The following is a 9,933-nucleotide window of genomic DNA, read 5'->3' on the forward strand; positions in this document are numbered from 1 at the left end:
TCAAGTGATAACACTACAACAAATGGCAATGAAACTTTTAAAGAATTTTTAATTAATAGGAGACATACAGGAAATGTACGTGATTGATTGAATTTTTTTGTTTGCTGGAGCAGCCCTGGCCTTTGCTTATGAAGTAATCAAAGTTCATCTTTAGTTCATGTTGTATTTTAATGGTGTATTTATTAGTAGAAAGAACACACTGTGATTATATATTCTGGAATCTAATTCTTTAAATGAAGTCTTTTAAATAAATTATTTTCATCCTATTACATCATCTAAACAGTGGAATAGAAATATGTGTTTTTACTTCTCTGTGTGTATCATGGTAACCTAACTTTTTTTTTTTTTTTTTTTTTTTTTTTTTTTTTTTGCAGGGAGTCAGATTCAGATTGCAGATTGCCATTACTTGAATGATGAGTGGCTGATCAGTTTAGGGCTCTGTCATCCTCAATGGTTCACTCTTTACCATTGCCATGATGAAACACAGCAGCTTACTGATACGGGATTAAAGCAATTCTTTCATCACTGCAAAGAATCTCTCAAGGTAATGCAAGTTTTGGGGGGACAAATGTCATCCTTTTTCAGAAATGTGATATGGCTTCTGTGCCAATATATTTCAGGTTTTTTAAAATGTGTCAATTTTTACTCTGCTACAAGTACATTCCAGGGAGGATATATTCCATTTAAAGGTCTGCCAGTTTTTTTAACCAGATTTTTAACATGGTTAAAAATATTATGCATATTGTGGTGAGAATTGTATCTTTGTTTCCTTGTGCTCCTCTATTTGTTGTATTTACCTGTTGCCTCACATCTCAATACTTTAATTTAAGCTTTGTTTGATAGGCATATTCTTTTGTCTTTTGTATTTTGTACAGTATCTGACAGAGTTTTGCCTAGATCCTAGGAATTACTGATAGATGTTACAGTGCAATAAAATACTTGATAGTAGTTGTAAATACTAGTCAGATATAAGAAAGATATACTACTATTCTTAGTGCACTATATAACGATAATGAATAATTGTACAGAGGTTTACCTTTTCGAAGTAGTGTCCTAGTCAATCAATTACTGTTACCTCTATCTTACAGAAACTGAGAAAACTCACATAAAGAACCTCTAGCTCTGTCAGGCATATATGAATGAAATTAAGCACGTATATCACACATTATATAAATGTATAGTTCTTAACATGCAAATATCTTGCCAATATAATGGATTTTAACTTACGTTGTCAAAAATGACATATTAATGTAAGCATACTTTCTAATTGTATTTTAATTTTATCACTAAATACTATTTCCTAAATTATGAAGTCCTAGAAAGTGAATTTAATATAGGACTTCATATGAATATATAAAGATCCACATGCATTATAAAATAAATAATGTTTTTAAAGCATTGGGACTCTATGGCAAGATAAGATTTTATTAGACAAGCATCTCAAATCAACCTTTCTTAGCAATAGAAAGATGGCTAGATTTCTGATCTGTTGGTTTAGGGAAGCTCTGTTTCTACTGAACTGAAATAATGTCAATTCTTTGTATCATATGTTAAGCTTTAAAAGAAGATTGCAGACATTAATTAACTAACTTTGCACCACTCCTGTTAAGATGCATAATTCTTATCTTGGTTTTATAGCTGGCAAAGAAGAGGCAAAGAATAATTAACTGGATGCATGAGGCTAACCACTGGGACAGCTTTTTTCTCTTACTTGCACTTTTTATATAGCAGTGAAATTGAGTGTTCCTGATTCACACCATTATAAATGTGAGGAGATCCAGTTCCAAATAATTAATGACAACACAAGGATTTTAATGCTAATAAAAACCTATCTATCTCCTCATTTGAAGAACATTCAAATTCCCCAGAGTTGAACTAATAAATCTTTCTCACTAACACAAGTGAAAGTGCACTGAAGAAGCTGTAATAAATCTCTGAGCTGAGGTTTGTAAAAACCCATTACCCCTCTGGTAAATGCAACCAGTGTAAGTGCAGTTAACTTAGGCTGCATCTAACAGGGTTCAGATGTCTAGCGGCATGATCTACTACTATGCTCGATTAGCTGTACATCCTAAAGATAAGTCTGCATAAGTCTATGTCATTGCAGTAAAATGCACTTCTCCAAACTCTGTTTTGCCACAGTTCTATATTCATCTCTCTGTGAGCTACTTTAAATAGCGTGGGTATTTGCATATTATAATGCTGTGGTTTCAGTGTATAACTTGTATTTGCAATTGATTACACTTAGAAAGTGAGAGACAAGACTAATGATTCTTTTAAACTTTTCATTTTACAAATTTGGTTAAGAAATATTGCTTATGCTGCTTTGCACCTGTCTGCTTGGCCTTATATCAAAGAATACACATCTCTATTCAAGTTCCACTGCTATGAAAAGTTTGCAGTGCAATTAAAAAAAAAAATCCCCACATCCTGGAGCTGAAGTTGGTAAGATAAATAGTGAGCAAAGTCCTACTTTATACTATTTTTACACAGCAAAAGATTACATTCCACGGTGAGATAGAGCTTAGAAAGTTTCCATTTGCTTTTATTGATCACTGGTTATTTATAGTAGAATTTCTTTATTGTGAAAAAATAGATTTCAGTAATTTATATTTCATTCCTATTCACTTTCTAAGTACATTGGGATAATTCTGATGGTTTTCTCCTTGCTTTTCTTTTATGGATAGTCAGGATTAAGGCAGCCTAGATTTGTCATGAAAGCTGTTCAGAAGTGCATCTGTATGTGACATTGCACTGTAGGAAAAAAGACTTAGGTCTGGACAAGGCAGTGGTATCTTGAATGACGAATGCATGCTCTTACAGGCAGGAAGCTACAGACAACATCCTTCGTCAGCCCATTTTATCCCCAGAGAAAGTTCAAACTGGGTACTGAATGGGTGTATTTACATTTCCAACCTGTGCAGTACAAAGGCAGAAGGACTGGGGGTTATTCAGCGCGATCTGTTAGGCCTCTAGGACCATATGTCTACACTACACATTTACCAGCAGTAAAGTTGATGTTACTTGACAGTCCTAGGCAAGCACTATATGTCTGTACCTAATAGACAATGCAAGACATCATTACCATATGGAGGGTGTTGCTGTTATTAACAGAACACTGGAGATATGTAGAAAGTGGACTGCAGGAGGCCCTGCATCCACATTGCCTGCTAAATGTCTTAACTGGGCACCTGGTTCATGATTTTGACCTTGGTTCCACCACTTCAAACACGCCAGTGGTGTACTTGATTGCATACTGCATGGATCCAAGTGTAGATGCAAGGCAAACTTACACTTGCGATGCAGACCCTTCCACTTCACTAGATTGCTAAAGTACACATACTCAAAGGAACCATTCAGTAGTGTGATGCCGTAATTGTAAACTCTAAATTCTTACCCTTTCTCTACCTCAATTTCTCATCTGTAAAGTGAGAATCATACCAACTATTACCTGTCTTACATGTTGAAGACAGTTTCAGTTTGTGAAATGTTTTGTTGCTGTGGTAAAGGACATCATATGCAAGTCTGCACATAGACCTGGCTTTGAATAGTGAGTAGTATGTGGAACCACATGTTAAACAGTTAGGACAAAACAATCTATTCTGCAGCTGCCCGTGAAGTAAACACTATGATACTGAGCAAAGCAATTTCTATTGAAAAAGATAGTGTGTGGTAATGTAATTATAAGTTAAAGCACTTGAATTAGATTTCCACAAATACACTTTCCTGATGTTATTAGAAGCTCCATACAGCTATATTAACTCCTTTTCAGACCTTAAATTTGTATTTAGTATGAACAAATTATATTGGTATAAAATTCTTACTTGAGATAGAATTACTTGATTCTGGGTTGCTTTTGATCAGTACCAGTTGATGATTTAAGAACTTGTTGATTTTTGGTTTTGATCTTTTACAGATCAGTTAAATATTTCTACACAAAACTCATGTTATTACAAAAACATTCCCTTGCCTGGATTTGTTCTATTATTAGTCCTAGCAAATTTAAGCCGCTAATGATGTAAGTATTTTCAGTGCTTTTTGTGGAAAAATAAAATAGTTCATAACAAATAACCACCAGGGGAGCCCATGCCACCACATATTTTTATATATACTCTGTAGAAGACTCTCTTTCTTTAAAGAGTTAAACGTACATTTCTCTTTAGTAGTTAGAGGTGTTCTTATTTCTCTTCAACGGGACATAGTAAAAAGTTGTTATCTGATGCAGTATATTTCTCGATCGTACCTTTAAATTGGGAAGGATTAAACAGAAAAGATTTTTATTTTTGAATAAAACTCCCACCAGAGAAGGTACTGAAACTGAAGTTTACTCAGTTGGTCTCTGCTAAACGCAGGAGTTTTCCTGTCAACTTTAATGAGATCAAGATTTCATCCTCAGCTTCTTAAAGACAACATACATGAACCTACACAGTCCTTAGCTTTTGTGGATTTTTTTATTCATTTAAGAATTTTCAAGGATTAACATAGAGTATGGTGTCACTTTTCTTTGGTTTTCAAATATTAATAATGGATTCATGAGTTTCTGGAACCTACGTAGTACTTCAAAGAATAAGTGTGATACCTAGTATCCGCAGAAGGAAAGGCACAGATTAATGATGAAAGCAATCTGTTTCTCCTAGGGGATTCTTAGAAACAGATCGATCTGCTTGATGATCATGTGGATACAAACAGGTAAATAAATTGAAGACAAAAAAAAAATGTATTTGAAATCCAAACAGTAATTTATCTGGCTGAGTAGTAAGAAGTTCCTTCCAAGATTGAAAAAAAAAAGAATGTCTAGTTGTATTTATCTCACATTTAATGTGTATGAGTGTAAGTAACAGGCAGATAGTGTTGTCTAGTGGGCACCTGAGCTATTGCTAAGAAGGGCCATAAACCTTACACTTTTACGTCATGGCAGTTTTTAGGAAGTGCCTGAGTTGTCATGGTAAAGAGAGGAAACAACATGAAAATGCAGACTAGAAAATATGGGCTTTTCCTTCACAGTATTGGCTTGGTTTAAATTCTGTGCTGTGCAGTCTAAAAGAGCCTAATTAAAAATGAAAACATTCCCAGGTTCCAACTATCATGGATTTGCTTTTGTGTTACCAAGTCAAAATTTTGCATGTATGTTTACAGGTAGGCAAGTAGTTTGAATATAATAGGTACCATGAATGAAATGTATGTGCGTGTTTAGCTCTGTAGACTGTTATGTATTTATTCCTGTCCTTTTTTTTACGTGAAGGAGAAAGTTCTTCCTCACTAGAGGATATAACTAACTGAAGGTATTAAATGAACTAGAGCTTTGCTTTTTTTTTTTTTTTTTTTTTTGAAAATATTACTAAGCTCTTGCTCTCCTTCAGGCTTCCATTCAGAGCAGTGACAGCCATCTAGCCCCTAGAAATCTCAACTGTGAAAAGTCATGAATCTGATACTCTTACAACCCATCATCTCATATGATTGTCATCACTACCCTATGTAGCTTTGATCACCCATAGATTACAAAAACTCCTTGAAAGCCATTGTACAGTGATGAAATTGATATAATGCTCATCTCTACATCTGAAGGTTGTAATTTTTCAACAGAAGAAGATAGAAAAGAAAAATTAAAAATTCCAATGCCATGGCTTCATATTACTAAGAAAATAAATGGTCAGTGGCTCATTGTCTTTGCTGCTCTATTGAAGTCAGTTAATTACATGCTTGAATTAACTAAATGTGTATAATGTAAAATTGGGGGGCTTACATCTATCAGGGCTTCTCAGAGAAATATCTTAAAACTGGAAGATGATATAGAATAGAGTATTTTGAAATGCATATTATTAGGAACTGTTTTATGCAATCTGTGTATATTTTTCTGTATTTACAAGATAATTACAGCAAATTTAGCTACTCATGCTAAGCAAGTTTTATCTAAGTGACTACCTCTAGACAGCTTCAGTTCAATAATTTACAGTTCAAGTCCCAAGGTCTTCAGTTAAGGATACATGGACCTGCAATTCTTTTGCCAGATTGGCATTACATACTTAGAAATAAAACATTTTGATTTAATGTTTCTTTTAGGGCTTTAGCAGTTCTAGGATGCCCTTGATTAAAGAATGCTTCTTTTTAGAAAATAGAGATAGAAGTTATCCTAATCTACCTAGTTCAAACATTCTTTCTGAGCTTCCCAGGGTTGTCTTGTAACACATATGAATGAATCTTCCACGCAACCCAGCAGTAGTAAGGCTTCCTTTGGAATACCGTGTCTAGTTTTAGACATCACACTTGGGGTGATGTAGAATGATTGAAGAGTCCACAAGGAGAGTAATGAATGAAGAAACCAGGTGGCTTTTGACATCTTGGCTCTTGAAATCTCAGCACTGCTCAGGCTTAGCATTGTGGTGGAAGAGGTATCCAAAAACTGGAGAAGGACAGAAGTAGTGCTATGGGCCGATGCTTTGTTAAGGCAGTTCCTGAGTCTACCACAGACTGCTTGCATTATCTTGAAGAAACTTTTCAAAGAGAAGTGAAGACTCAAGCATTCCCATATTACTCTCTTTGGTTCAGATTTCATTTATTAACTGAGGCTGATAATGACACTTCTGTTTTCAGAGGTCACTAGGAAGATGCATTGAAGTGTTATGACATGATGATAGAAAATATAATCTTGTTAGATGGATAGGGGAAGAATGTTGTCTAAAAATTAAGTATCATTTTATGTTATTAATATATCTATCATGTGAAATGTGAAAGTAAGAGAGAGAAAGAAAGATGCCTAAAATACTTCACTGGAGTCCAGTGAACCAATTCCATAGAAACATTTCAATTGTAATACCTAATGATTTGAAGATTGCGTAGGTGAACCATTAATTGGTAATTGATTTTAGAATTATATAAAATGTAATAGAAATCTGTTTCAGTACTTTCTTTTGTAGGAGAATAGTAATAAATCTTTTATCGATTAGGATAGTGAGAGTTTCCTGCCAAAATAAAGGTTTTCTTCTCTTTGGTTATTCATGTTCGTATCCTGTCTTACAAAGAAATGATTTGTGGCACCATGGTAAAGTTCTTGGCATTTACAATTATTTTTGTGCTACAGGAGTGAATAGGCTTCAGAGCTGGGTAGAGATAAATTAGTTGCTAAGGGGACAGTAGAGAAAAACCACAGGGGATATTGAAGTGGGGGTAGCCACATAATACCTGGCTGCAGTTTTCTGCATTCAGTAGGCTGTAACCAAACAACAAAAAACAAAGTTACAAAGGACTTCAGATTGCTTTGTGAGGAGCTTTTGGGGCAGCCTCCTAATATGAGTATCAGCTGCAATGTACTGTCTGCTCAGAGAGTACAGCAGTGCTCAGGTCCCATATGCTAGACTGTGCAGGAGCTTGGATGAGGGGTTTAACAGTTTGGATAGGAGGTAAATTAGGGCTCAAACCCAGGCTCTGCATAGGCTTAGCAAACACTGTAAATATACACTGGTTGTCCATAAAAGTGAGTTTGATGCTTGTCACAATGATAACTAACCAAAAGATAAACTAGCAGTGGACTAACAGAGTAATTGCTCAGCATTGTTAGTTCACTGATAGTTTCTGGTAACTCCTGGGTATTAGAAGATATCAGTGTGGAAGTTACCCGGTTCAATCTACAATCACCACCATATTCATAGGAGGAAGTGACATTGCAGACTGATAGGTAGGCACACATAGGCAGAGGAGTCCATTGGAGTAAGCAATTATTTTGTGATCTTAAGTCTCGATATGTTTAGTATTCCTTCTAAAACTGTAGCTCTTGGAATCGTGATCATATGGGAATGTCTGGTTTACCTAAAAATGCCTAATACCTTAAAAAAACAAACAAACAAACAAAAAAAACCCACCTTGAAAATGGGAATTCTGAAGGCTCAAGAAAGGCAAATAGAATATAGAATTAATTAAAATTAGTTTAATTAAAGTTCAAATAAAACTGGGCTTTAAACTTATCTCAGGATTTTGGAACTCTCAAAATTGACAGTACCAAATAGGAATCGACAAGCTTTTTCCAGATAGATTATGTAACAGTGTATTTGTAACAGTGGACTAAGAAAACAAATATGATCTTTACTGTCTGTTATTTTCTTGCCAACAACAAAGACTTTAATTAACGAACAAGTTATTCTGCCCTTGACTATAAAGAGCAAACAATCTGCTATAATATTATACTGAGATATAACAACTTCAACTTAAATAAGTAAAATGAAACTCAGCTGTGGTTAACATCTTTGAAGAGTTAAAGTTTTGTTAAGGTAGCCCTTAATCACACCTGGAAAAGTATTTATTTACGTTTGTACTGTATAAAAACCTCTACACATGCATATGTAATGCAAATTCATGTATTTGTGCACAGCTAAATGTATACTTTATACAATATGTACTAAGTATATAGGCATATATGTAAATATCTATATATTTTGTGGATGTGCTGCTAGAATCCAATTAGAACAATTCTCAGTATCATAAAAACATCTTCGAGTTGTGTGTATATAAAAATGAGGATGAAGAATTATATATAAAGAATAAAAGCAGGATAAAAATGGTAATTTGAGAACTCTTCCACATCTGTGATTAGCAAAGTAAACTTCCACAAGCTGTGGTCATCCTTTAAAATCATTCAGCACTGCTCAGTAACAATGATACTTGTTCTTTTTATATCTAGATATTGAACGTAACAAGCTGTAGTGGTCCTGTGCTGAGAGGAGACACAATCTTGCTGCAAGCAAGCATTTTTTGTAAACGGCTTGACTCTGTGGATATAAGCTGGACGGGAGCTACTGGTTTAGGAATCATTTCCCTGTCAGAAGCTTCCTTAAGGTAAAGTTTTCGAAAAAAGTGAAAATCAAGTCATACTAACATGCAATATTGCAGTACATGTATAAATCTTATCTGATTCATTCATTGACACAAACAAGTCTCTAAGAGTCTATTGTATTCACTGGGCTTGATTTTCAGCTGTAGCTGAGCTGAAGCTCATTGTGAGTGGAAGGTGGCAGAGTAGGGTGGCAGAGAGCAAATCTTCACTCTTCATTTTCCAGCTCTTAAGTCCATGTACATCCTTGTGAATAGAAGCTTCCTGTGAGTAGCTCACACTTCAGGGGTGTAGCTCCCTTCTATACTCCCTTTTTATAGTGCCACAATATGCTTCCTGTTTAGAGGAGTAGAAGCAACAGGCACAAACATTTACTCCACTTGAAAGTTCTTCAACTGTATTTTCTGTTTAGTTGTATCCAGGCCCTGTATGTCTTCTAAGTAGTGGGAATGAGGTAGAATAAATTAATCCTGTCCCCTGAAGCCAGTGATGTCATCTTTGGGTTTTTTTCCCCCCAATATTGGAGAAGTAACCATTGCTTTTTATATTTCAATCTTCAGGGCCTTTCTGCTAATGGATGCCAGATTACAGATGCTGCTATAAATGTCTTGGTTGAAAAGCATGGAAAAAGGTAACTGCCATTCAATAAATGATCTTATGCAGTGATATTGTGAGTTTATGGTGACACCACAGTTCTTTCGTCTTAAAGCTAGCTAACAGTTTTATTATCTCTGATGACCTACTTACAGACTTGCATTGAGACTTGTGTTTACACTGGAAAGGGATTATTAATATAACTTTGAAGGAAAACTTATTCTAACAATTCCTGTAATGGACATGTAGCTGCTGCAAGAGTACATTTGCTTAGTAGAGCTTTAAAGCAGTACCCTGTGCAGAATGAGATCTACCAATACAGTGTTTTTTGACAAGTAGAATTAGGGCATTAATTGTCACAGCTGGTTAGAGATGTGTTTTTTTTACTTTTTTCACACTCCAGGGAAGCATAGCTAAACCAGAAGAACTTTTAAGTGCAGATCAAGCCGTGAGATTACTAGTAAGTGACTAGCCCTAAGGTTTGAGATAAGTCAAGTGATTAGGCTACAAAAGTTTAA

At 35.0% G+C, this 9,933-nt stretch overlaps 1 long non-coding RNA gene across 1 annotated transcript; it reads left to right on the forward strand.

Annotated features, from left to right (window-relative positions):
* Nucleotides 1–390: 390 nt before the first annotated feature.
* LOC135324151 (uncharacterized) lies at nt 391–9,442 on the forward strand. Its single transcript, XR_010385495.1, has 3 exons — nt 391–544; nt 8,672–8,826; nt 9,382–9,442. It is a non-coding gene; the product is annotated as an uncharacterized LOC135324151 (long non-coding RNA).
* The last annotated feature ends 491 nt before the right edge of the window (nt 9,443–9,933 follow it).

The sequence above is a fragment of the Dromaius novaehollandiae genome, chromosome W (assembly GCF_036370855.1).
Source record: "Dromaius novaehollandiae isolate bDroNov1 chromosome W, bDroNov1.hap1, whole genome shotgun sequence".
NCBI classification, from domain to species: Eukaryota; Metazoa; Chordata; class Aves; order Casuariiformes; family Dromaiidae; genus Dromaius; species Dromaius novaehollandiae.